The sequence below is a fragment of the Adiantum capillus-veneris genome, chromosome 3 (assembly GCF_014529385.1).
Source record: "Adiantum capillus-veneris isolate H3 chromosome 3, ASM1452938v2, whole genome shotgun sequence".
Classification (NCBI taxonomy): Eukaryota; Viridiplantae; Streptophyta; class Polypodiopsida; order Polypodiales; family Pteridaceae; genus Adiantum; species Adiantum capillus-veneris.
Genome location: NC_140933.1, coordinates 83,058,415 through 83,086,056, shown reverse-complemented (window position 1 = coordinate 83,086,056; position 27,642 = coordinate 83,058,415).

Below are 27,642 nucleotides of genomic sequence, written 5' to 3'. Positions count from 1 at the left end.
TCCAACACAACCATAATGGATAATCACTACTTCCAAGAGAGACTTACATATTCATTCCATGCTTTTGTTCTTAGAGCACAACCTTCAACCTGGTTCATTAAGTCTTCTTGTGCAAGCACTATGTATCTCATTTTCCATAAGTTGAATGGTAGTGTAACTAGATCTACTACCCACTTATAGTGTATGGTCAATGGGTAAGTAGGGTGCAATCCATCACGATGACACATATTTGAATACATTTGATAGGTTTCTCAAGATTCCACAAAGTGAGATACATATTCATACATACCTTTCCACCAATATCTATCTTTCATTTTAGTAAAGGTGGGCCATACACCTCTATGCCCAACATAAAGACCCTCATGAAACTTTTTGATAAGTTCACTTTGAGTGTCACTATCATTCAAAACTCTTAGCGGCATCCCTTTTCTTTTGTTGATGCTTCCACAAGTACCCATCTTTCAAAAAGTATCCATAGGCCTTTCTACAATTCTTTGAACTCTTGATCAGTCCAACGTTCTTGCCTTGTCAAAGTGCTCAAATAGCATACAATGAGTAATCAATCACCTTCATAGAGGTCCTCTATAAATGATTCAAGTGCATGTAATAGGAAAACATGATTACTTTTGGCATTAGAGATGCTATAAAACCTCGTGCCTACATCATTACCCTTGACAACCATTTTTTCATTTTCATACCTTGATCTAGAAAGCACACCTACAACTAGATTATCTTTACCCACAATATGCTTAAATTCTGGATTCAAGGAATTTATGTAGGTAATCCACCTCAACATAAAAATGTAAAAAGTTGAGGAGTTTGTGATCATTCCAAGAAGGAGTAGACAATCAATTTCCTATTACATTTGCTCCTATAAAATACTCTTTATCACATTTATCACAATCATTGATAAGATTTGTCACATACTTGAGGCACCCCCTCAAATCTAGAGCCCCATCTATATCACTTGCTTCACATCCTTTGATCAGCACATAGTTAAGAAAGGGCATGATAATTTGAGATATGAAGTATCGTAACACCTTGTTCATACCATTCATCATATGTGCAACTGAATTAGTTTCTCCCAGAGGTAAGGTGTACATCCTTACCAAACCCAAAGGTGTCCTCGTGGTAGTCAAGTCTTTGTCTTCCACATTGCTAGTTGGAATTGATCATACCCTACGTACAAATCTCCCATAGAATATATCGCCCTTGCTATAAATACCTCTGCAAACTCATCTACAATTGGCCAGCTACCCACATTTCTAATTTTTAACCTTGTTCACATGTTGCAAATCCTTGCAAATCCTAGATAAAGTGTAAAAAATCACTTTTTTGGAATTGTGAACCACATGTTTGAATATGGAGCAGAAGAAGGCTTCAAAATACCCATCTTGGTCTTTTCATTAAGAAACTCAATGAGTTTGGGCAAATGAGCATTTGGAACTAGAATAGGATGCAAGTTCCAAGGTACATGATGGATCGTAAAGATTACCATAGGAGCAATAATGGAAGGATCAACACATCCTATCTTATGCATCTCAAATGCAAAAGCCTTTTTATGTTTAGCAAGCATTTATTCAAAAAATATTCTTCCAGATTGTGTCAAACTATCCTCGCAACCATGATCATGCATAAGCTTATTTCCAATCTTGATCTTGATTGGGTCAAGACGACTAGGTTGCAAGGCATCTTGCTCCATCTTTTCCTTGTATCTTTTCGTAGAGGTAATGTCACTGATTCACTTTATTTTCCACAGACTTATACTTGGTCTCCACTCATACATCAACACCTTGAGCATTTTTAAAATCCTCAATGACTTTGTGAATTTCTATAGAGCATACTTTCATAGCCTCATTTCTCATACGCAAATTACAATCCAAAAATGAAAATTCATCAAACAAAGTTGCAATGCATTCATAATACTCTAGCAAACCATTGTTTCTTAAGCCTTTTTGTACACTATTTACATATTCCCGTTCACCCCACTTAAATCACTTTGTAAAAGCGATATATCCATAGTTTATTACTCCTACAAAACCTGTAGAAAATATCCAAAAATGAAAACTCATCAGACAAAGTTGCAATGCACTCATAATACTCTAACAAACCATTGTTTCTTAAGCCTTTTTGTACACTATTTACATATTACCGTTCACCCTACTTAAATCACTTTGTAAAAGCGATATATCCATAGTTTATTACTCCTACAAACCCTGTAGAAAATATCTCCTTTGCATATGGAACATGAGAAAACTTTTCTCTTCTTGTACCACTACAACCCGCTCTACAATGGTACATGGCTAAAACCCCTCATATCCCTATAGTCCTTGAATTCTTTTTTTGTCTTTGGCAAGGGTTGCTCTTTAAGAGTGTCATGGTTCCTTTCATGGTCCATACAAATAGTAGGGAATTGGACAGTCCATCCCTGCTCCTTATCCTAGCATAAGCTAATCCATCATCCATCACCTTTGTTTCCATGCAAGTAGTAGTGAAGTATGGTTGCCCACGGATAAGAGGATATGTAGACATCTCCTATACAAAGATTTTTTGTCATCTTTCACATCCCCTATAGTCATCCTTACATTTGGACAACCTCCGTTTAGCTCCCATGATGAGTTATTTGATACAAAAATCATCCATCCATGGTTTATATCGATTGGCCATTTTCCCTTTTGATATAGACTCTTTAACATGAGGTTAAACTCTGATCCATGATCTATCAGTGCATTGTATGGCTTTTCTCCCACTTTTACGAAGGTCTCACTAGTTGCTCTTGCCCAATGAGTCTTAAATTAATATTTCATTAATATTAATTTTTAACCTTCTAAAAGTATTTTCCATCTTAATTTGGCCACTTAAGTTCAAAAAAAATACAAAGAGAACAAGGACATTGATTAAGTGTTGATGGACCAACCCGATCAAGGCTTGGGACCAAAACAAAACAAATCTATAAAAGATCAAGGGTAATAGTTAACTAATTATCTTAGTCATAGATACATATCAAGGAAGGATAAATGTATTCTAGGCACCCTTGATCAAAGTTACAAGACAAAGGAGATGATAAATTATAGGAGTATAAAAATAGAAAGTGAATGTGCTAATATCAAGTCCTTAGAATAGCTCTTTAGGCTCCAGTATGAAGTCTAGGATGTTTTAAGGTGGAATTCTAACTTGCCACAAATTATCTAAATTTAGCAAGTTGTGGGAATCAGCTTGGCAGAACCTCCAAAGCATTGTGCTAAGGTTTTGCACAAGAGGGGAAAGCTTTAAATCCCAAAGGGTGAGTTATTTTTACCAAAGATTATCCTAATTCAGCAGGTCCTAAATTAGAAGGTAGGTTGTAGTCCTAGGTCAGCTTCATAAGCCTCTAGGGTTTGTGCAAAGGTCTTGCATCAAGCTAATTAATAAGAAGGTAAGTTTATGGATTTTGTTAAATGAAAGGGAAAAGCTAAAGACTAAGGCTATGTCATCCCTTCCTCATTTAGTAAGTTGACTCTAGTCTCTATTTACTAAGCTTGGCTAGGCCACATGTCCAAAGTATCACACACTTGCTTTGTGTAAACTTAACAAGTATGTGTGGTGTCTCCACTTGCCAAGAAGAGTCCAAAGTAGGAGGGGGGGAGTTCTATCATGAAAAGAGTGGAAAAGTGTGTGGTGTGCTTGAGTTGCATTATGAGATGTTCCCACCTCATTGGCAAGTGTGAAGCATTCTAATTGAAGTATAGTTGGACAATGGCACAAGCATATGAGAAGAAGCTTGTGGGGATTTTTGGCTCTTCTTGATCCTTTCACACTCTCTCTCAAGTGTCCAAGTTAGCAAAGATCTCTCTCTCTCTCTCTCTCTCTCTCTCTCTCTCTCTCTCTCTCTCTCTCTCATGGGAGCTCTAGAGATGGACTTTATGCTCAAGCTCTTAAATGAGGTGAAATAGAGAAGATTCTACAGAGGTGAGTGATTTCTTGTGTGAGGTTGACTTCTCCAAGATAGAGTAGAGTGGGTGCAATTTACAAGAGAGGGTTAGTAGTTAGTGTCTGTAATCACTAAGAAAAGGTTAGTACTATAATTACAACGAGTAGAGTGACTTGAAGGGTCAAGAAAAGAGCGATGAATGAGATGGGTAAACCTTTAAATTGTGAATCCTTGAGGAATCTTGGACTCACGCGTGCGTAAATTGTTGAAAGTGACCACCAGTCTTGTTCTTCCTCTCTTCATGCCGTTGCGATAGTTGAACACCACAAAGAAATGAGGGTTTTTATTGATTTAAAAACTCCCCATTTTTTAGAGATTAAGCATGGCTAGGTTGCTAAATTTTTATGAATTTTTGAAAAGGTGAAATAAAATTGTAATATGGGAGTAATAGAGAGAGATATGGAGATGGTGTATGTGGGTAGAGCTTCAAAAGAGAGCTATGGGTGTGAGAGGACAGGGTAATGGTAAAGAGGGTGAGCAAAGCCATGAAAGGTGATAGTTTGAGTGAGGGATGGAGAGGAATGAGTATGTGTGTGTGTGTGTGTGTGTGTGTGTGTGTGTGTGTGTGTGTGTGTGTGTGTGTGTGTGTGTAGTAGTGTGAAAGGAGGTGAGAGAACACTATGGGTGACTTGTGATAAAAGTGGATAGACTGGGGTCCACCAGCAAAATCATATCTCACTGGTGATAACTCCAAAAATTAGGAAAAAATTTACGAAGATTATTCACGTTGTGGGCTAAATTTTGACTTTTGATGACTTCTTCAAATGCAGAGTGGAGGTGGATGCCAAAACTTCCAACAAAATATGTATGATTTAGGACTGCAAAGTCTTCTTGTGGTCCCTTTTGGTTAAACCTCCATGTGGCTCCAAGAGTGTGTCCCTCCATGCATCATGACATGACATTGATAATTGAGATGCCCTTTACACACATATGGATGATAAATTTTGGTGAAATAAAATATATACAATATGGAAGAATTGACAAACTAGTGCACTGACTTGTGATAGTATCTGTCATAATAACTGATATCTAATTCTCCTAAATGATTTTCTCATGTTAAACTGATCATTTAATATGGGGAAGTGCCAGGGGAGAAAAAGCTAGAATATTGGTTAAGCTGGTAGATCGGCCACATTAGGGATCCAAAGGAGGGAAAATACGGATCCAAAGAGGGGGGCATCTGCAAAAGAGCAAGGTGCAACAATAGGCTAAAAAGATCCTAAGGTTCAGCCCATTAAGACTTCCAAAATGCTAAGGTTCCAAAATTCAAAGGAGGTGTCCAAAGGCCAAACACTAGGGAAATTGGATGCTTTGTGTGTGTCCCAAAAATTCTTCAAAATCCCTACATAGAAGGGGGCAAGCCTTGCAAGTAGGGGATGAGAGAGAAATGCACACACACATGCACACACAAGCTCCCTTTACATAAAGGGAATGAGGGACACATGTCAGCTCCCTAGCCCAGATACCCACAAGGTGTGCTCAAATCCTATTGGATGGCAATGGAGGTGGAACAATGAGAATTAGGTTAGAGTAAATCTAGTTTAATTAATTTAAAAACACTTAATAAAAGAACTAATAAGAATTAAGATCTCTAGAAGACTATTGGACAGTCTCCCAAGGGGTCCAATGAGCATTCATCATCCCAATGGCTTGCCTGATTCATATTGGTCAGGAGACAAAGGGGTCCAATAAGAGTTTAGTTGCATTAATTGATTACCTAAAGCTCTCACAAAAGGGGAATAGGATTCAAATCGGCTTTAAATTCAGCAATATGTCTCTCATTTGGTCCAATGATCAGCAAATCATCAACATAAAGAACCACAATGAGAAGTACATCATCCTCACAGTTTACATACAATGTGCTTTCTGTTGGACTATTACGAAAGCCTCGTTTAACCAAATGAGTGTCAGCTTTCTCATACCAAGCACGAGGAGATTGCTTCAGCACATACAAAGCCTTCTTACATCTGCACACTTTGTCCTCTTGTCCTTTTGTGACAAAATCGCGAGGCTGCGTTACATAAACTTCCTCAAATATGTCACCATTCAAGAAAGCTGTAACAATGTCTGATTGATGTACATCCCAACCAAAATGAGCTTCCAATGCACATAGAAAACGCACAGTAGTCATAGGAAAAGTGGGAGCAAAAGTCTCTTCATAATCTATGCCTTTTTGTTGTGCATAAACCTTTGCAACAAGTCGAGCCTTATGGCGATCGATTTCTCCATCCGGCTTGCGTTTCTACTTGTAAACCCACTTTGTACCAATGACCTTTTTGGCCGGAGGCAAATCACATAAAGTCCATGTGTCATTTTCTATAAGTGCATCATATTCTGATTGCATGGCAACCATCCAATTTTTCGAATTCTGTGCTTTATCAAAAGACAGAGGCTCCTAAACATCATGTAAGTTAGACACAACCAAAGCATTACAATCTGATGCATAGGATGCATGGCGAGAGCCTGAACGAGTACGACTAGACAAAGGTGCATCCAATTTACTGTCACGCAAAGTGTGCACCAGCCATTTTGGCATACCTCTAGCGTGCTCATTTTCAACCCTTTCCTCATCAAGTACATCATGTACATCTGCATGAGTAATATGCTGATTCAGAAACCCCCATAGGCTGTACATTTGCCTCATTGGAACTTACATTCGTATTTCCACCACTAAAAAGACGCAACAAAGTGTCATAAATGTCTTGTGAGCTTACATTACTGTCTCCATTGCATGACAGCAAGGGCTGAACAGAATCTTCCACATACACTACATCCATGAAACCAGAATACGCTTTGTTTGCGGATGATATAACCTGTAACCTTCGCTTTCAGCACTATAACCAACAAAAATACATTTGACAGCCTTATCATCCAATTTTTTGCGCTGTGTTTGTGGCACCAAAGCATATGCCAAACAGCCAAAAACACGCATGTGCTCAATAGAAGGCTTTCTATCATGCCATGCTTCATATGGAGTAATAGACTGCAAAGCTTTTGTAGGACACCTGTTAAGTACATAAGTGGCACACATGATGGCCTCAAGCCAAAAAGAATGCGGCAAGGCTTGACTTTTGACCATACATCGTGCCATTTCCGTCAGTGACCTGTTTTTCCTCTCAGCAACACCATTTTGCTGAGGTGTATAAGGCACTGTACATTGGTGTTTTATCCCACGATTAGCCACAAATGCATTAAATTCATGAGACATATACTCCCCCCCTCGATCGGAACGGAGGGTGCCCATAGTACATTTCGAGACATTTTCAGCCATAGCAAGAAATTGTTTGAAGCACATAAAAACTTCGGATTTCGCTTGAAGCGGAAATACCCATGCATGTCTAGAGTAATCATCAATGAAAGTCACGAAGTACAGGTAGTTGCCCAAGGATGGAGTTTGCATGGGCCCACAAACATCACTATGCACAAGCTGCAACCTGCATGTGGCCCGAACTGAACCATCCTTTGGAAATTTAGAACGCTGCATCTTACCCAAAATACAACCTTCACAAACATGTTTGACAGGTGCTTCAAGAGGTGGCAAAGAAGCAACCATATCAGATTTCTGCAAACGCAGCAAACTGGCAAAATTCAGATGACCAAAACGTGCATGCCAAAGTTTTGCATCTGAAATAGCCCTTGAATCTGCAACAGCATTTGCAAAATTTTGTCCACACTTGTCATACAAAGTGAGCTTATACAGCCCACGACACAAAAGCCCACATGCAATAATTTCATCACCAAGACTGAGATCATGAAGTGTACATCTGTCATCCACAAATTTGACTACAAGTCCAAGTCTAGTAAGTGCGGATACAGACAAGAGATTCTTCTTGATCCCAGGTACATAAAGTGCATCAACAATTGTGAAAGAACTGCCATTAGCAGCAGTGAGCACAATCTTTCCAACTCCCTGAACTCGATAAGAGGCGTTGTTGGCACAAGTGACTGAATTCCCAAGAGGGACAGACTCGAGAGAGGTAAACAATTCACGATGTGAGGTAATGTGCTTTGTACCACACATGTGAATCTGCAGCACAACTGACAAGCATGCATCATGGACAGCAGGATTGTAAGTGCATTCTGCGCTAAAAGCCCATTCTGCATCAACATCAGCAACACAATCTCCTTTCACAGAAGACTCAACAATGGCTGCATTTGTAGTGAAACTAGCATTTCTAGTGGAACCACCCTCTTTCTTCTTAGCCTCTTTGGCCTTCAACTTAGGACACGACTTGATCAAGTGATCATTAGCTTTACAATAATGGCAATGCATCTTCTTTTTGCCCTTATCACCAGAATTTCCAAACGAATTGCTGCCAGCAGAAGCATTAGGAACATAACTTCTGCCACTCGCAGCAGAACCATAAAAAGTGGCTGCATTGCTGTTACCACCCTTTCTTTGAGAAGCAATAAAAGCCTGTTCAACTGCACGTTGTCTAGTCCTGTTTTTTCTGGAAAGTGACTCTTGCAACAACAATGTGCATAATGCATCAAACTTGACAACTTCTGGATTTCCTTGGGTCATAAGTCTCCAAGTACTAGCGAAAGTCTGGTAAGAATCTGGTAAGGCATCAAGAACATTCTGCACAAGGGAACTATCTGAAATGACTTCACCTGCAAAAATAAGCTGCTCATTGATATCCTTGACACTAGCAAGGAAAGTGTCCATATCATCTTCCTCATGCATAATCTTTGACTCCAGCTCTTTACGCAACAAAGCAATTTTAGCCTCATTGCGACTTGCATAAAGACCAGCCAAAATATCCCAAGCCTGTTTTGCTGATTTTACTGAACGGATGTGAGGAACAATGGTGCGCTTCACAGACAATGAAATCAATGCATGAGCCTGTGCATCCTTTACATCCCAAGGAGCTTGTTCTGCCGTAGGAAAAACAACTCTAAAAGCAGAAATCCTTGCAGCAAGACCTACAACATCCTCAACATCGCTGCATCCTCAGAACCAGGACGTACATCAATGCCCTGCACAATATTCCAGACACCCTTTGACATAAGAACATGTTGCATCATATAAGCCCATATAGGGTAATTGTCCCCATCCAACCTGTCCTCAGCAGCAAACATATTGAACACATCTGTGTTGTTGTTGTCAGCCATGGTAAATGCTGCTCCTGATGTGAAAACTGCCCGAAAATAGGAGAAACAGATTGGGAACAACACGTGCTATATAGCACAAACCGTAGAAGGCTGTAAGGCACCTGTTATGCAGAAATCGGCACTGATAGAAATTTTGCACAAAATGACGAAATTGCATGTGCAAACCTGTCTGTAGTGGAAACGGAGGTCAAAATGAGCTCGAATCAAAAATCTGAGTAGAGTGAGCTCTACAAGCTCATCCGAAATTTTTGTCGACCTAGGAACGCTTTCCATAGCTCACTGAAATCGGAGAAAGTGAGGAGGCGTATGTTGGAGCAGCTGGCGACTAAGCCCGGGAGGACGCAACCTGCTCTGATACCAATTGTTGGAATTAGGGTTGCAGAGAAACGCACACAGCTTGGAGAAGATGAAGGAAGCTCAAGGCACACAATAGAGAGTGTGTTACTTAGTGTGCAATGGAAAGATAGACAGCCCTAGAGTGATGGGCGTATATACAATGCTCGGGGGAAAAAACCTCTTGAAGAGGGAAAATTTGCCCCGGCGGTCCTAGTGTGTTCACCCACATCACTACCACATGTATATGGTAACAGATCCCAGTGGAAGGCAAGAGAAGGTCAACATTCAAATTGACTTTGAAGACCAAGGTCTCCCACCAAGCCTGTCATTCCTCCCTAGTGAAAACAAAAAGAATTTGGTACAAACCGTGGCAAATACACTTATGGAAATCAAATCATGTGCCTCATTTTATGAAAGCATCCCAGAAAGCGGTTTTCTTCCACACAAACCGCACCATTATGGGTGGAGAAGATCGCTCTAGCATCGACCTTACAAGGAAAACTCTTAAAGAGATGGATGAGGAAACTGAGGTATCCACTTTTTAACTTTATCGATAGTAAATTGTTTCCTATATCAAGTGTTGAAGTTGTTTTAAATGTTTTGCAGATCGCATTCCATGTTGATAATTTTGCAATGCATACTGGAGGTTCACGCAGCAATCCTATGGGTAGAGATATCTCCCTTGGCACTACCTTGTCCATCTGGGGCCATCCGTTCTTTGAATTGCACACACAGAGTTCTCCAAGCATGGTTCTGCAGAGTTGCTCAAGTGCAAGGCATTAAGTGCCATCCTTGCTGAAGATTCCCTTACCCTTAATGCTCACAAGTGTATCTTGGTGGATTGAGAGGCCGCATTGTATGCTTTTATAGGAAAGCAGCCTGGGTCAGTTCTCTCCCACTGTGCCATAAGCCTAGGTCAAGGGGTGACAAACCCAGAGGAGATTGTCAAAACTTTTGGTGTCAAGTCAGCCATTCGCCCTATACCAAAAGATGTAATTTACAAGAAAACCAAACAGCCATGATGTAATATCCAAAACAATATACAATAATTTTGTCTTCTGTCTTTTGTTTGTCACTTCATGTACTTTTTTTTTCTATTGCACATATTGGCCAATAAATATTTTTCTTCAACGCATTCACACCTCCTCGACCGTCCAAGCACTCATCTCACGTGGGACGCCCACCGGTGAATAATTTGTGAAACGGTGCCGTTTCGGGTGCGTACGGAAGCCGTGGGACGATCAAAAGCCACGGCTATGACCAACGACGCGGAACGGACCGCAAAAAAGCCCTGTGCGCCACGACGCGCATGGGGCAGTTTTGACCTGGCGCACAGGGCCTTTTTGTGGCCCGTTCCACGTTGTTGGTCATAGCTATGAATTTTTCTGATAAGGGTCCTTTGGGAGAAAGTGTTTCAATTGTTACCACTTCCCTGCTTGCCTTTTATCAGCTCAAAATTCCAAAAAGGTACGTGGATCGCGATCCATGTTTGGCAAGATTTTGGACTGACACTTTGTGAGCTGATCACACAAGGTATGATGATGCTATTCCCCAAGTCTTTTTGGATTTCATCAGTTTTTTCCAAGTGAGAAGCAAGATTTTGTGTCTGCTTTGCGGTTTTTTTGCAAAGAACTCCTTTTCTGGTATTTTGACCAGTTGTTTTCAATTTTTGTCTATGGCTCCTTTTGGAAAGTTGTTCACTTAGTAATCAGGAGTACACTGATAAAATCTCACTATCAAATGTCAAAAAGGAACATGGATCGCGATCCATGTTGGAAAGTATCTGTTCATGAAATTTGGTTCTGTTAATTCCTTGCTTCTAGTTGATCCCAATTCTCGTCCTTTTTTGAATTTGGACAAGTAAAAGTTTAGTTTTTCATTGTTTTCTCCTTTTTTCAAGGTTTTTCTCTACTTACCCAAATCTCCTGATTTTTCTAATCTTTTAGCACTCTATTTCTGACCAAACTCAAGGTTATGATGCCTGAAAACCTGTTCTAAGCAAAGGAAATAGTTTCAGCACATTTTGCCCAAAAGGCACATGGATCGCGATCCATGTTGAATAGGCAATTTGAAAGTTTTTAGCACAGTCTTTTTCAGCCAATGTTTTTATCCCCTTCTTGAAATGTTTGTTGGGTTTGGTCCAATTTTGAAGCTTTGACCATCACTTCTTCAACTTTTCAGAGGTATGGTCTTCAACACCAAAATAACGTTTTTGATAGTTTTTTCCTCGATCCTTTTGGCCCCAAATGATGGTGTAATTTGTTTGCTAACCTACTCCTATAAACTGAAATGAATTTGCAAACATAAATGAACTTAACGGTACGAAAATAACAACAAGTGTGTGGTGGAACAGCCCTTTTGAAGCATGTGAAAAATCAAAGAACAAAATACTATCTTGTACTTCACTCACAGTTTTCTTTGCTCTTAAGGAGTCACGGACTCCAGTTTCTATCAAGCACTAAACCTACGTCTAGCTGCTTCAATGTCTATGTGTAAGCGGAACGGGTATCAAAAGCTTGAAGGAAGATTTTTTTATTTTTTTTTGTACACTAAGTCACTCACCACCTAAGGATCGGTTTCCTCGGCAGCGGTGCCAATGTTAGCGGGTCACCGCGACGAACGTCTGCAGCATAGCTCTTTTGTACTAACATAATGTCAATATGCAAGGAAGCGACTCGGGATGGGGCATGGAGACTTAATGAGAGTGTCAATCTCACCAAAGTGAATTCAGGGGCTACTCGTTCCACGACACAAGCAAATCAACCACTTTCTAGTCAGACAATCAGTATGCGTCCAATCTCACCACTCTAGGTCATCACCTCCTTTCGGCATCCAAACGAATCCGGAACACCACGAAATTTAAGGAGAGGTATCACAACACTTAAGGGCTCAATCCTACCAAGTTCTGTCACCATCTGAGAAGGTACATAAATCACGACCTATCACAAAAAATGTGCAGAAAACTGAAACAGAAGTACGTGGAAAGGTCTTCCTTAAGCATAGAAACACTTATCCATGGTCAAAACATCAAAAAACAACCATTTTAACCTCCAAATCAATGCATTTAGCTCACAAACAATGTGTCGCGAACCACAACAGAATTGGAAATGATTATACTTAGATTGTAGAGCAAGAGACAAGGAACACAATGTGCTATTCGGAAACGAATTCTGATTACCAGCTTAGGAGAAAAGAATATTACAAGTTGAAGCAGCAAGAGGTCTCCACAGTGCACGTTTTGATCCTCCTCAACTAATGATAAAAATCTCTCTCAAAACTAAGGGTTTTGACTTTTAAAAGTTAAGGGGGTTTTCCCACAACCATCTGGCCTCTTACAAGGGTGTAGACTCAGAGGAGTAAAAAGGATATTGTCTAATTACATCATGATTACAACTCATCCTAGGATGAATTACATGCCTTCCTCGAAACAATAGAGTGTTTACAGGGTTTGGTGTGCATACGCCTGTATGTGCCTGTATCCACCAAACAATGACCAGCACTGGACTATCATGACACTCAAATAATATTTGGCGCTTAGTGTCTGAGTCCTTTGGCACACATACTCTACCCTTCTGGAGTAAGTAGCCATCGTCAATGGAAAGACTCTTCCATCGCTTAAGCTCATCCTGAGTAGGGGTGGAGCTCTGTGTGTTGGAGTTTTTATCTACGTGTGCAAAAACATGTTGATCTAGCCGTGCACAGACATGTGATTGCGAAGGATCCCTTCTTAAAACTACACTCCACACTTTAGCATATGATTGATCTTGTGCACACTTTCCACGTAATGACTCCAAAAATTCACTCTTTATTTCCATGAAAGCAAATGAATTAATCTTAGGCATCTGGCTTAGTGCATCCGCTACTACATTATATTGGCCCTTGCGATATCATAGCTTACAATCATAATCTTGAAGGATCTCTGCCTATATAGCTTTACGACCCTTCAAGTCTATTTGAGTAGTAAACCATTTAATACTCTCATGGTCAAAAACCACTTCAAACTCGACACTATATAAATAGTGTCGCCACTTTCGTAAAGCGTGAACTATGGCATACAGCTCCCTCTCATAGAAAGAATAATTATGTTGAGCTCTCTCTAACTTTTTACTTTCAAAGGCTATAGGTCTTCCCTCCTGGAGAAGTACCGCACTAATTGCTTTATCACTAGCATCAGTCTCTACCACGAACGGCTTAAGTGGGTCAACGATTGCTAGGATGGGAGCAGTGGCTACAGCTACCTTGAGCTGTTCAAAATTGGGTTGTTGGGCTTCTTCCCAAGAAAAGGTCTTACCTTTTGCTTTAAGTTGATCCATCGTAGGGACAATGATTTTGGCATAATCACGGATATATTTTGGTAAAATCCAGCCATGTCTAAGAAGATTTGAAGCTCCTCAACCATGTTGGGATGTGGCCATCGAAGAATAAAAGCAACCTTGTCACTGTCCATCTTGATGCCATAATAAGAGATCACATGATCAAGGTAATGTATCTCTATTTTGAAGAAATTGGACTTGCTTGGCTTAGCATACAGGGTGTGAGTTCATAGGTATTTGAACATTAATCATAATTGTTCTATGTGTTCATCTTCAGTCTTACTGTAAATGAGAATGTCATCAAGGAAAACCACATCAAATTTTCCAAGATAGGGATATCAGACACTATCCATGAGTGTCATAAATGCTGTTGAAGCATTGGTTAAACCAAAAGGCATAACCAAAAACTCATAATGTCCAAACCGTGTTCTAAAGGCAATCTTAGAGATATCTTTCAAAAGGATACACACCTGGTGGTATTCTGAACAAAGATCTATCTTTGTATAGTATCTTGCCTCATGGAGTTGATCAAACAACTCATCCATTCGAGGTAGAGGATACTTGTTCTTGATGGTTATTGCGTTTAATCCGCAATAATCTACACACATGCGCATAGTACCATCTTTCTTTTTTACCAATATAATTGGCAATGCCCAAGGTGAAGTGCTAGGTCTAATGAAACCACGGGCGAGGTAGTCAGCCAACTGACACTCAACCTCCTTGGTCTCACTAGCGCTCATTTGATAAGGTGGTTTACTCACTGGTTTAATGCCCGGCGGGACATCTGTGCCATGTTGCACATCACATGTAGGGGATAAACCTAGCAGTAAATCACTTGAGAATACATCACTATACTCCGTGAGTAAGTGAGTCAGCTTTTGCCGTGCAAAAGGAGAAAGTAAACTAGAGTTATGTTCGGATGGAGAATCTTGTAATTCCTTTAATGCGCATTTCTCAACATGATTAGAATTAAGAGCACTTTGCTTTTTAGAATTGTTAGCACTTTGCTTTTCATTAAGATTCATTGCACTTTGCATACCATAACTAGAATCCACAACACTTTGCTCTTGAGAATTCACAAAACTTAGAGACAAGCAGTAACACGAAAAGACGTCATCTATTAAATCTTCTTTCTATAAAATAGAACGCTCGGTTGTACATATAAGAGGTGCAGATGGTATATTTTTCTCACCAAGCAAGAGCACATGTTTACCACTGGCCATAAAGGATAAGGAGTTGTGTTCGTAACTAGTGTGCAATGTGTTTCCTAAACCATGTAGCCACTCCCGTCCTAAGACTACATCAGCACGGTCCATGTTCATAACTTGAAATTCAAGGGTCATCGTATGATCTTGAACAATAAGTTCAACCCCTTGAACTACCGTGTCTCATACTTCTTTATCATTTCTAGACATCTGTTCTACCACATACTTGTGGGAGCAGGCAGTCTATGTAAGCTTTTATTTCTTGACTAGCTTATAGTTAAGGAAGTTATGAGTTGCACCATCATCTACTAAAATGTGCCATGCATGTGAATAACTCATGGGGGCCAAAGGTGGGTTGCCACATTGAAGCATGCACATAATCTTCCATATGAAGAACCTCTACAACACAATATTTAGGAGACGAATTTAATGTGAGATGTTGCACCGTGTGCCTTTTCTTTGCCTTGCAAAAGAGGAAATTTTTCTTGTTATGTTGGTCCAAAAGACATTTGAAACACAATTGACAGTGCTGAGAGACCCACGTGGAGTATCTCGTGATTGCTTAGGCTTCTTAGCCTCTTGAGGGCATGGAGAGGTAGATTGTCTCTTGTTTCTCTTGGAACGTGTGGGAGATCTACCTCGCCATTAGCTCTTAGCCAAATTTCTCTTAGCAAAAGTATTATTAGAGTAGGGAACATTTCCCTTCCTCTCTTGGTCATCATCATACGTTTGAGCATGAGCGATGGCTTCTTCCAAAGTTTTTGGGCGTTGGGTCTTGACATGAAGACGATAGTCTTTGTGAAGACTCCTATTGAAACCCCGTATCTTTTGGAATTCATCTAGACCTTCTAGTTTTAATATGATTTCTCGATACTATCTAATTCTTATCTTCTTCATTGGAGTCCAAAAACTCTTTGGAGAAAGAAGCTTGAAATGTAGCCCAAGACTGAGGACGAGAATATATTGGAAATGTCATCCACCACTTATAGGCCTTGCCTTTAAGAGAGGCTTGTTTCCACAAATGTCTTAATATGTGGGGTGTGTCTCAGCCTATGAATATCACTCCATTTGTGTAAGAACTATTGACCGCATCCTTGTTACGGTCACGTTCTTCACCGTGAAACTCAGGAATGGTGATATTCTTAAATAATGCATTGCTACCTTTAGTATCTTTTGAATCACTTTCCTCATGGACTCCTTGAGTCGTGCGAATGTGGGTTCCTTGAATCATGCGAGCTTGGGTTCCTTGAACCATGCCAGATTGGGCTCCTTGAGCCATCTGTGAATTCATAAATGTCATAAGTAGCTCAGTAAGGTTTGTAACATTTGCATTTAATGCAGAGAGGTTGCGTTCAAGTACTCTTTGGCAAATTTTCAAAGTCTTGAAAGCAGCCATATCTACAAGACTATGATCTCCTAGATCATCATTGTCATGCATATTAATGTGGGCAGTGCTCGTGGTTGTCGATTTTTGATGTGAGTGCTCAAAATAAAAAATGTGTGTATGTGGGATATCCTCGTCAGCCATGGTAAACACACACTAATGTAGAGAGAGAAAAAAAATGTCAACTTGTACCTTGTAAGGCTTGAAGTCATTGTGTTTTTTATGCTTGGCGACTTTTGCGTTGCATGCGATTCTCCCCTTGCGGAATTTGTGAAGGCTTTTGTTCGCTTGTGAAGCTTATTTCTTGAAGAAAAATGAATTTTGGAAGAAAACTTGCCTTTTTTTAAGAAGTGAAAAGGAAGGGTGAAATTACTTCCTTGAAGTTTGTAGCTTTCCTTTCCTTCTAGCTTTCTTTGTCGACTCAAGTATGCTATCTTTCCTTGTTGTATACAACAAAAGTTTCAATAGCTTGTATGGTAGAATGTTTGCCTCTTACCCTCATTGGGTGGGTTCAACCCTCCTTCATGCAAGGGTTTAGAGGGCCTTCCTACGCGCGCAGCCAACGGTGGCAACAGAGCCTCACTGCCGTAGAGTTGCCTTGGTCTCCCGCCTTGGATGGCAGTCGTGGGCGACAGCTGCTACTCTCTGTCTGTTCTCTCGTGTTGTGCATGCCTTCCCTTTTGTTGTGATGTGGGCCGTCGTCTTTTCCACCTGTTGTCTGCGGATCGTGGGAGAGGAGTTGTGCATCGCATGCACATGCAACCCGCTCTCAAATTAGCTCGAATACCAGTGAAAGGAGGGGAGGAATGTTGTGTACTAGTCTCCACCCAACCATGCTATCTTATAGCCTCCCCCTATCATACACACTATCCGACGGTGCATGTGGCCTTGCCCGTAGGATCCGTGTCCTTACACATGGAAAGTGAGAAGAGGTATTATTTTAGACACCTCTTAGTTGTGATAACTTGTTTAGCATACTTGAGTGAGTTATAAATGGAGTCTATATATGCTATATTGGACGTGGACCGGTTACATAAGACGGTTGCAAAGGGACAAAAATGTGAAAAATCAAAATGCTCTTCTTGATTTCATTGAACCTCCTATTGAACCATGTTCCAGTCAAAAATTAGTGTTCTTATGAAGATATCACCACTTTTGTTTTTGAGGATGAAAACGCTTCTCCAAGGGGGGATTAATGCCAGGCTAAGGGCCAGAACTCACATGCGATCAAGGGGTGCTATATTTAGCAAGCTATGATTCTATATATGGTGAGGTTGGGTGGCGATTTGCATGTGATGCTCCCTAGAGTCTCATACAATGGTACATAAAGTCCTTAACTTTTGTGAAATGTGAGGACTTTTGTAGCACGGAGGTGGTCTACCAAGTGCTAAAGAAGGGAGCACAATACCGCAAGGAGATGGCTGCCCCCACTTGCATCAAAGGCCACCTACACCACGCTTCCATAGATGGCATCATCCTCCACTTGAGTCTATTGTAGGGGGAGGTGAAATATGCATCGTATGTGGGTGGGCAGTTCACATCAATGCCATCAAAGCCACCCCTTCATATCTCATGCAAGCCACCCCCGAGGTGTCTCTCCACATCTCGATGGATGTTATAAAGGCCCCGCCATGAAGTCTTCCGAGAGCAACATCCAGATCATGGCAGACTCTCCTTCACCTCCTTCTCTCCCATCACACACCTTCATTCCCCTCCTCCTTCCTACTCTCACTAGCGCTCACCCCGCTTCTTCATTATCTCTGTAATCAGCCTGCAAGTCTTTATAATAAACATAGTGCTATTCTAATGTGGATCTCTCTCATTTTGTTGTCCACTCAACCTTTAATATTAAGTTATTGAAGTGATATCTATACTACATATAAAGGGGGGAGGGATCTCCCCCCCCCCCGGAGGCTTCTTTTGCATCCGGCCAGTGCACTATGCAACTCAATGACACATGCATATGTAGAGAGAGAGAGAGAGAGAGAGAGAGAGAGAGAGAGAGAGAGAGATGCGATGCTTACCAATTAGCTTACATTATGAGACATTTCACAAGACTTGCCACACTAAATTAAATTATGTGTTTTAAATTGAAACTACATACTAGCTCAAAAGAAAACAATACTTGCAACCATACTAGCTCTCACTTTAAAAAAAACATTTCATTAGCGAGATCCCCTCCCCCATTTTTAAAAAAAAAAGAAAAATAAATAAATAAATCCACATAGATTGCTAGCTCACACGACATAGACGGAGAGAGAGAGAGAGAGAGAGAGAGAGAGAGAGAGAGAGAGAGAGAGAGAGAGAGAGAGAGAGAGGCCAAGGACAAACCTAGAGGGTCATGGACCCAGGCCAAGGGCCAGCTGCTAGATGTGGAAGGGGGATTCTAGATTATGGACAGCCAAGAGCCTATATAAAGGGTGGTAGGGTGGAGAATCCTCAAGGCAATTCCTTGGGTTCTCACATTGGTATTAGAGCTCAAAGTTTGTGAAGGAAAAGAGGCGTGGTACCTCTGATCTTGCATGAGTTTGCATGCCCATGCAAACAAGAGCAAGTCGTGGAGGGAAAAAGCCGTGTGGCGTATGCGAAAGCCCTTAGCCGGGGGGAAGCGGGTTCTATCAACCACCACAAAAGCATGCGTTTTTGTCTTTGTTGGGCTCGTGATGTAGCAGAGGAAGGTTTTTGACATGGCAATGAGGGCCCTTGCGAGCTGTAGCGAGTGCTACAAGTAGAGAAGGAGGCCGCCATCACTGTTGATGCACACAGAGCTCTATCTTTTGTCATGGGTTCCCATTTTGGACGTCGAAGCATAAGCCCTTAGGGGTTTAATTGAAGCATAAACAAGGGTAAGGGAGGGTACCCACGGTTGGGAGCCCCCCCTCTCAACCCTCTTGTACTCACCATCGGCACAAGCCGAGTACCTTGTCGGCAAGGACGGCAGGGCCAACTCAAATCGTCTCTGAAATTTCAAAGAAATTACAAAGATTTTGAGCGCCTTCAATTTTAAAGGGTTCTAGTTATAGTTTTTTGGCATCAACTATACTTGAAGACCCCTACTCTCTTCTACTTGCTATCGGCAAGTAAAGTTTAGATCATCGGGACAAGCACCGCTTGCAGCGCTTGGGTGGTGCATCCAATCAAATTTTTTCCTAGTTTTTCACCCTCAAATTAGACACGGTCTTTTTTGACGGGCATTTACAAAGACAACAAGCTCAGTTTGTGACGATGATTGTTTGCACCATGGAAGTAAAGTGGTGCAGTTCTAGTTTTTAGTGATCGGATCAGACAAGACACGGTCTTTTCCAACAAGCGGCAAAAATCGGCAAAGCTAGTAGTCGCAGTAACGTTTTACAAGTTCGACATCAATAGTTATTTCTGATTTACTGAATAAATTAACAAGACTAATTAATTGCGATTACGATGGTTCTTAGGTGGTTTGAAGCTATTCTCAATTGGCAAAGCTTTTCAAGGTGGCTTCAAGGTATTTATTGATTTTGATTTAGCAAACTATCCCTCGTGGACCCTGTGTTTGACTCTCTGGACACGGGGCTGCTTGAAAATCATCTTTTTTTATTTTGAAGTTTCCTCAAGGGGATCGACTCCTCCACCCTAGAGTGTCCTAGAAATTCTGGAGGATACCGACAATTTACCTGAAGCAAAGGAGTACGTCACGCTCCATGAACTCCAAAAGTTTGATGTGACCAATTTTGGAAATTGGTCGTTTGAGTTCAATTGCTTGCTACTCAGGTACAATAGCTTACGAAGTTGATCATCTCATACATCTCGCAAAATATAGTTACTACTCATGGAAAAAAGGTAAAAAATTCGCGGTCAACGTAGCCAAGAGGAGACTTTCACTTACAGAGTTTAAGAGAGAAAAATTGCAAAAGTTATGTTTTAAATTGCATGGGACAACATCAAAGAAAACATTTGTACCATGCAATGAACTCATAGGACCTTAATGGATGTTATCAATAAGCTGTCAGCTATCTTTTACACATGTCATTAGGTAGGTATCCATTTGCTAATCTCTTTGTATAAGATACAATAGACGGATAGATATAGCCTATGTAGTCTAGACATTACAAATGTTGCTTTCTGCTTTGATTCTCAGAAAGGTTGCCTGCTACATACATATGGTGATTCTCCTTATGTCATTCACATTTAGGTAAATCAAAAAGATATGGTATACCTATTCTTTTCCGGGCATGGCCCTTGAAATTATGTACAATTTCTCCTACCAATTGCATGATAGGTGAACATTTGTGAACGCAACACATATCTACGAGCACAATGAATTCTTAAATTACTCATTGTAAAACAAGGCTTTTAGGAGCACGGCTCCATAACTATATATATGCATTTGATGCATAATCATTCCACAACAATTACATCTTGCCAAAGTGCAAGCAAAATAAGTACACAAAATACATTGAACGCACAATCATGCCACAGGATGTTCCAACTTTTAATGCTAGGAACGGTGGTTACAAAAATCATTTGGCAATTAGATGACACTTCATAGCTAAGCTTCAGGAGCTATCTCTTGTAATATTATGCAATCTCATGCTTCTCAATAAGCTACATATTTTGGCAAGTCCGTTCCTCCATAAAAATTTGACAATGTCGATCTCTTTGGTTTGACATTTGTGTGTCAACCCAAGCACTTGTTAACTAAGAGAAATCACACTCTAGCTCATCTCCTTCATGAACTTATGCAAAGCAAGGCTTCACTTTGGGGTGTCTATCCGCCTTTTATTTGAGTTTGGTATGAAGCAAACCTCGATGGAATACAAGGTACCTCCGGCAGCTCAACCACATTCAAGCGAAGGTAACTACTCTCAGAGGGGCGACAAGGTTAGACAATTTCTTTTTCTACTTGTATTTTTGTCTTTCAATTTTTATCTGAATAAGATTTCTATTGACTTCTATTCCATGTCAGAGTACTACCATTGACTTAGGATCAAGGATAATGGCACACAGGTTTGGCAATAAGAGCATATAATCTCACAATTATGGTTGGCAATAACCAACTATGATGTGTCCATGCTAGTACACTACATGCAAGGCACGTATGTCATCTGCTCATAGTTATGGTTGGCAATAACCAATTGTGATGTGTCCATGCCAGTACACCTCGTGCAAGGCACGTATGGAATTTGCTCACATTGTGGAGAGTTGAGACCGTCATTGAAGCCAAGGGCTTATCACACTATATCTCTGATATGCATGCCAATATTATGGACTCATTCCATTAAATCATGGTTCACATTTCCGCTATAACATCGGCTACTCTGTTCAAAAAAAAGTTGAGGCTGGTATATTTTCTTGTGATCGTTGTATATGACTACAACGGCAAGCAATTTCTGTGCACAAGGTGCTAGCAATACAGATGATGTTTTTTGTTGATAGTAAGTAGGCATGGACTCACTATGAAGCAAATAATTCATGGGGTGACATGAATAGACTAAGAGAGCCTCAAAGCAGGTGATCTCTTGTTCGAACACCCAATCAACTTTAGTATGACTACATTGTTCGGAGTGTTAACAATTTTTTTCTTATGTTCATAGAGAGATCTGATTCCAACTTGCTGTTGTTGACTTCTAGCACTGATTATGTCTCTAAGAGTGGTATTTTCAAGGGCATGACCCAGCTAACACACAATCACTCCATCATTGTTGAGGATCACAGTTTGATCTCATCCTAGTTGTACTTTCAAGGCATTTTGTAATCCACCAAGGGATAGAGGACAAGTTCAACTTTCCAAGTTGATTCCAATCACTTTTAGATACGGTAGACTATGATGGTCACCGTTGGATACTAGTTTGAGTGGTTTTTATATTGAATCTAACTAAGGGTTGACATTACATATTTTAACCAAGGGGTTTGGATTGCAAGGGCAACACCCAGGGTTATCAGCACAATATTACTTGTTTTTCACTAATCTTTCAATTAGTGTTACTAGTCCTTTCAAGTAGGGGATTTGATCATGTACACGTGACTACAGGTAAGAGAATGCTAGGCTCAACATGTAGGTACACATGTAATTTGCTTTTATTCCATTTTTGAATATGTTTTGCTTGAATTCTCTAAGTAAGATGTGTCATCTTGAATGCTTTCATCCATTTTACTCTTCATAGACATGGCAAGGTCATGTAGGAGCAAAGTATTTTGGACCGTAGTGTTCGAAATACATTTTCGCAATACGTAGTTATGGACCTACATGCAGGGTTTCGTTTGGCACATGTTTCATAAGAGAAGTAACATGGTCTAGGAACTCATGGAGCTTGGTTTAGCCAGTGTGGAGCAAAAGTTTATGAGGGTCCCACTCACTCATGTCACTGAGTCTTTACAGTTGCCTCCACGCACAAGTACCTCTCGTACTTGATGGATGCCATTTTTCTAGACATTCCTATCTGAGAAATATTCCACATGTGGAGATTATGAGTCTTTGGGACTCACACTGGCGCTTGTTTCCTAATGATGTGTTGTGACAGAGTCCCTAGGTGCTGGTCACATCCGTTTATTAGACCATTTTGAGCACATAGTATCAGGAGCAATTTCAGTGGTGGCCATAAATTGTGGGTATTAAGTATAGACTTGTTGAGGTTACAAGTACTATAAACAACATTGACGGATGGTTGTTTACATATATAGCATGACTATGTTTAGTTCATGAACTATCTCATTTGGTGCCTAGATGTGATGGATTTTCACGCTCTATTATGATCCACATACGTTAGCACGTTTTTCACGTGGAAAGTATTTAGTTCTTTTTTCATGAGCTGTGAGCATAACATTAGCCATAAGCATTGTCAAGTATGGTTATGGCTATGCAGGTTTAGGTTTGCTTTTGCTAAATGCATACACACTCCCTAGTGTTTAGCAAAGGCTGATTTGGAGCGGCATGCACATTCATGACATTAACGGCTTCTCAAGCATTTCACACTCTATGTGCACTATCTTTATAAGATTAATTGTAGATCTATCAATCACCAATAGAGGTCATGGATCGGTTTGGGTGCTTGTAGATCAGCTCACTACAACTAACCAATATGGTTGTTTCGAAAAATTATTGATTAATCAACAATAATGCAAGGAATTGTGATTCTTGTTTTTACTAGTCATTTTGGAGGACTGTCTATAAATGGTGGGGGAACACACCTCAATACTTTCAATTATCCAGAGAGGATAGGCAGTTGACAAGTGTTAATATTGTGCTAAAGAATATGCTAAGTGTGTACGTTAGCACAAAGCAGCCCAACAAAAAGATTATCTCTCTACTTGGAGTTTGCTTACCATGAAACAAAGCAGGTTGCGACTAAGTTTAGCCTCTTCCTATTTGAATCAGGTTATCAACCTTGAACACCGGTTATGGTGGGGTTGTTTACTGATTAAGAATGATATTAAGTCAAGGACTTCATTTCTATTGATGAGTTATGCTAGCACGTTACTTTCATGGAAAGTGAGAAAATATATTCTTTTATACACCTCTTAGTTGTGATAACTCATTTAGCATACACTAATGAGTTATTAATAGAGTTTACATATTAGGCATGTTACACAAAACTGTTGCAAAGGGATAACAATGTGAAAAATCAAATTGCTTGTCTTGATTTCATTAAACCTCCTATTGAATCGTATTTTAGTCAAATGGACAGTTGGATCCATGAAGGATGCCACTGCATAAAACATTAGTGTTCTTGAGAAAAAAAATTCCACTTTTGTTTTTGATGACGAAAACACTTCTCCAAGGGGGGAGTAATATAAGACCAAGGGCAAACCTAGGGGAGGAGGGGGGGGGGGGGGTCACGTACCCAGGCCAAGGACCAACTACTAGATGTGGACAAGGGATTCTAGATAATGGACAACCAAGGGAATATATAAAGGGTGGTAGGGCAGAGAATCCTCAAGGTAGTTCCCTAGGTTTAGAGAGAGAGAGAGAGAGAGAGAGAGAGAGAGAGAGAGAGAGAGAGAGAGAGAGAAGGACATACCTTGTGAGATGTTAAGGATGGGGAGAGAGACTGTTACCATATACATGTGGTAGTGATGTGTGTGAACACACTAGGACCGTCGGGGCAATTTTTCCCTCTTTAGGAGGTTTATCCCCCCGTGCATTGTATATACACCCATCACTCTAGGGCTATCTATCTTTCCATTGCACACTAAGTAACACACTCTCCATTGTGTGCCTTGAGCTTCCTTCGTCTTCTCCAAGCTGTGTGCGTTTCTCTCCAACCCTAATTCCAACAATTGGTATCAGAGCAGGTTGCGTCCTCCTGGGTTTAGTCGCCAGCTGCTCCAGCACACGCCTGCTCACTTTCTCCGATTTCAATGAGCTTTGGCAAGCGTTCGTAGGTCGACAAAAATTTCGGGCTCAGATTTTTTATTCGGGCTCATTTTTTCCTCCGTTTCCACTACAGGCAGTACTGCATAGGCTATTTCGTCATTTTGTGCAAAATTTCTGTCAGTGCCGTTTTTTGCATAACAGGTGCCTCATAGTCTTCTACGGTTTGTGCTATATAGCACGTGTTGTTCCCGCTCCATTTCTCCTATTTTCGGGTAGTTTTCACATCAGGTGCAACATTTACCATTGCTAACAACAACACAGATGTGTTCAAGATGTTTGCTGCTGAGGACAGGTTGGATGGGGACAACTACCCTATGTGGGCTTATATGATGCAACATGTTCTTGTGTCAAAGGGCGCCTAGAACATTGTGCAGGGCATTGATGTACGTCTTGGTTCTGAGGATGTAGGCGATGTTGAGGATGTTGCAGGTCTTGCTGCAAGGATTGCTGCTATTAGAGTTGTTTTGCCTACGGCAGAACAAGCTCGTTGGGATGTAAAGGATGCGCAGGCTCATGCATTGATTGCATTATCTATGAAGCGCACCATTGTTCCTCACATTCGTTCAACAAAATCTACAAAATAGGCTTGGGATATTCTAGCAGGTCTTTATGCAAGCCGCAATGAGGCTAAAATTGCTTTGCTGCGTAAAGAGCTGGAGTCGAAGATTATGCATGAGGAAGATGATATGGACACTTTCCTTGCTGGTGTCAAGGATATCAATGACCAACTTATTTATGCAGGTGAAGTCATTTCAGACAATTCCCTTGCCAGCAGACTGTTCTTGATGCCTTACCAGACTTTTGCTAGTACTTGGAGACTTATGACCTAAGGAAATCCAGAAGTTGTCAAGTTTGATGCATTATGCACATTGCTCTTGCAAGATTCACTTTCCAAAAAAAACAGAACTAGGCAGCGTGCAGTTGAATAGGCTTTTATTGCTTCTCAAAGAAAGGGTGGTAACAGCAATGCGGCCACTTCTTATGGTTCTACTGTGAGTGGCAAAACTTCTGTTCCTAATGCTTCTGCTGGCAGCAACTCGTTTGGAAACTCTGGTGATAAGGGCAAAAAGAAGATGCGTTGCCATTATTGTAAAGCAAATGATCACTTGATCAAGCAGTCTCCTAAGTTGAAGGCCAAAGAGGCTAAGAATAAAGAGGGTGGTTCCACTGCAAATGTTGGTTCCACTACAAATGCAGCCATTGTTGAGTCTTCTGTGAAAGGAGACTGTGATGTTGATGTTGATGCAGAATGGGCTTTTAGCACAGAGTGCACTTACAATCCTGTTGTCCATGATGCATGCTTGTCAGTTGTTGCAGATTCACATGTGTGGTATTTCGACAGTGGTGCTACAAAGCACATTACCTCACATCGTGAATTGTTCACCTCTCTCGAGTCTGTCCCTCATGGGAATTCAGTCACTTGTGCCAAAAATGCCTCTTATCCGGTTCAGGGAGTTGGAAAGATTGTGCTTACTGCTGCAAATGGCAGTTCCTTCACACTTGTTGATGCACTTTATGTACCTGGGAGCAAGAAGAATCTCTTGTCTGTATCCGCACTTGCTAGACTTGGACTTGTAGTCAAATTTGTGGATGACAGATGTACAGTTCATAATCTCAGTTTTGGTGATGAAATTGTTGCATCTGGCTTTTTGTGCCGTGGGCTGTATAAGTTCACTTTGTATGACAAGTGTGGACAAAATTTTGCAAATGTTGTTGCAGATTCAAGGGCTATTTCAGATGCAAAACTTTGGCATGCACGTTTTGGTCATCTGAATTTTGCTAGTTTGCTGCATTTGCAGAAATCTAATATGGTTGCTTCTTTGCCGCCTCTTGAAGCACCTGTCAAACATGTTTGTGAAGGCTATATTTTGGGTAAGATGCGGCGTTCTAAGTTTCCAAAGGATGGTTCAGGTCGGGCCACATGCAGGTTGCAGCTTGTGCATAGTGATGTTTGTGGACCCATGCAAACTCTGTCCTTGGGCAATTACCTTTACTTCGTGACTTTCATTGATGATTACTCCAGGCATGCATGGGTATTTCCGCTTAAAGCGAAGTCGGAAGTTTTTATGTGCTTCAAACAATTTCTGGCTATGGCTGAAAATGTCTTGAAATGTACTATGGGCACCCTCTGTTCTGATCGAGGGGGGGAGTATATATCTCATGAATTTAATGCATTTCTGGCTAGACGTGGGATAAAACACCAATGTACAGTGCCTTATACACCTCAGCAAAATGGTGTTGCTGAGAGGAAAAACAGGTCACTGACGGAAATGGCACGATGTATGGTCAAAAGTCAAGCTTTGCCGCATTCTTTTTGGCTTGAGGCCATCATGTGTGCCACTTATGTACTAAATAGGTGTCCTACAAAAGCTTTGCAGTCTATTACTCCATATGAAGCATGGCATGATAGAAAGCCTTCTATTGAGCACATGCATGTTTTTGGCTGTTTGGCATATGCTTTGGTGCCACAAACACAGCGCAGAAAATCGGATGATAAGGCTGTCAAATGTATTTTTGTTGGTTATAGTGTTGAAAGCAAAGGTTACAGGTTGTATCATCCGCAAACAAAACGTATTCTGGTTTCACGGGATGTAGCGTTTGTGGAAGATTCTGTTCAACCCTTGCTGTCATGTACTAGAGACAGTAATGTAAGCTCACATGACAGTTTGTTTTCTCTTTTCAGTGGTGGAAATACGAATGTAATTTCCAATGAGGCAAATGTACAGCCTATGGGGGTTTCTGAAAATGTTACAAATCAGCCTATTACTGATGCAGATGTACATGATGTACTTGATGAGGGAAGGGCTGAAAATGAGCAGGCTAGAGGTATGCCAAAATGGCTCGTGCACACTTTGCGTGACAGTAAATTGGATGCACCTTTGTCTAGTCATACTCGTTCAGGCTCTCGCTATGCATCTTATGCATCAGATTGTTATGCTTTGGCTGTGTCTAGCTTACATGATGTTGAG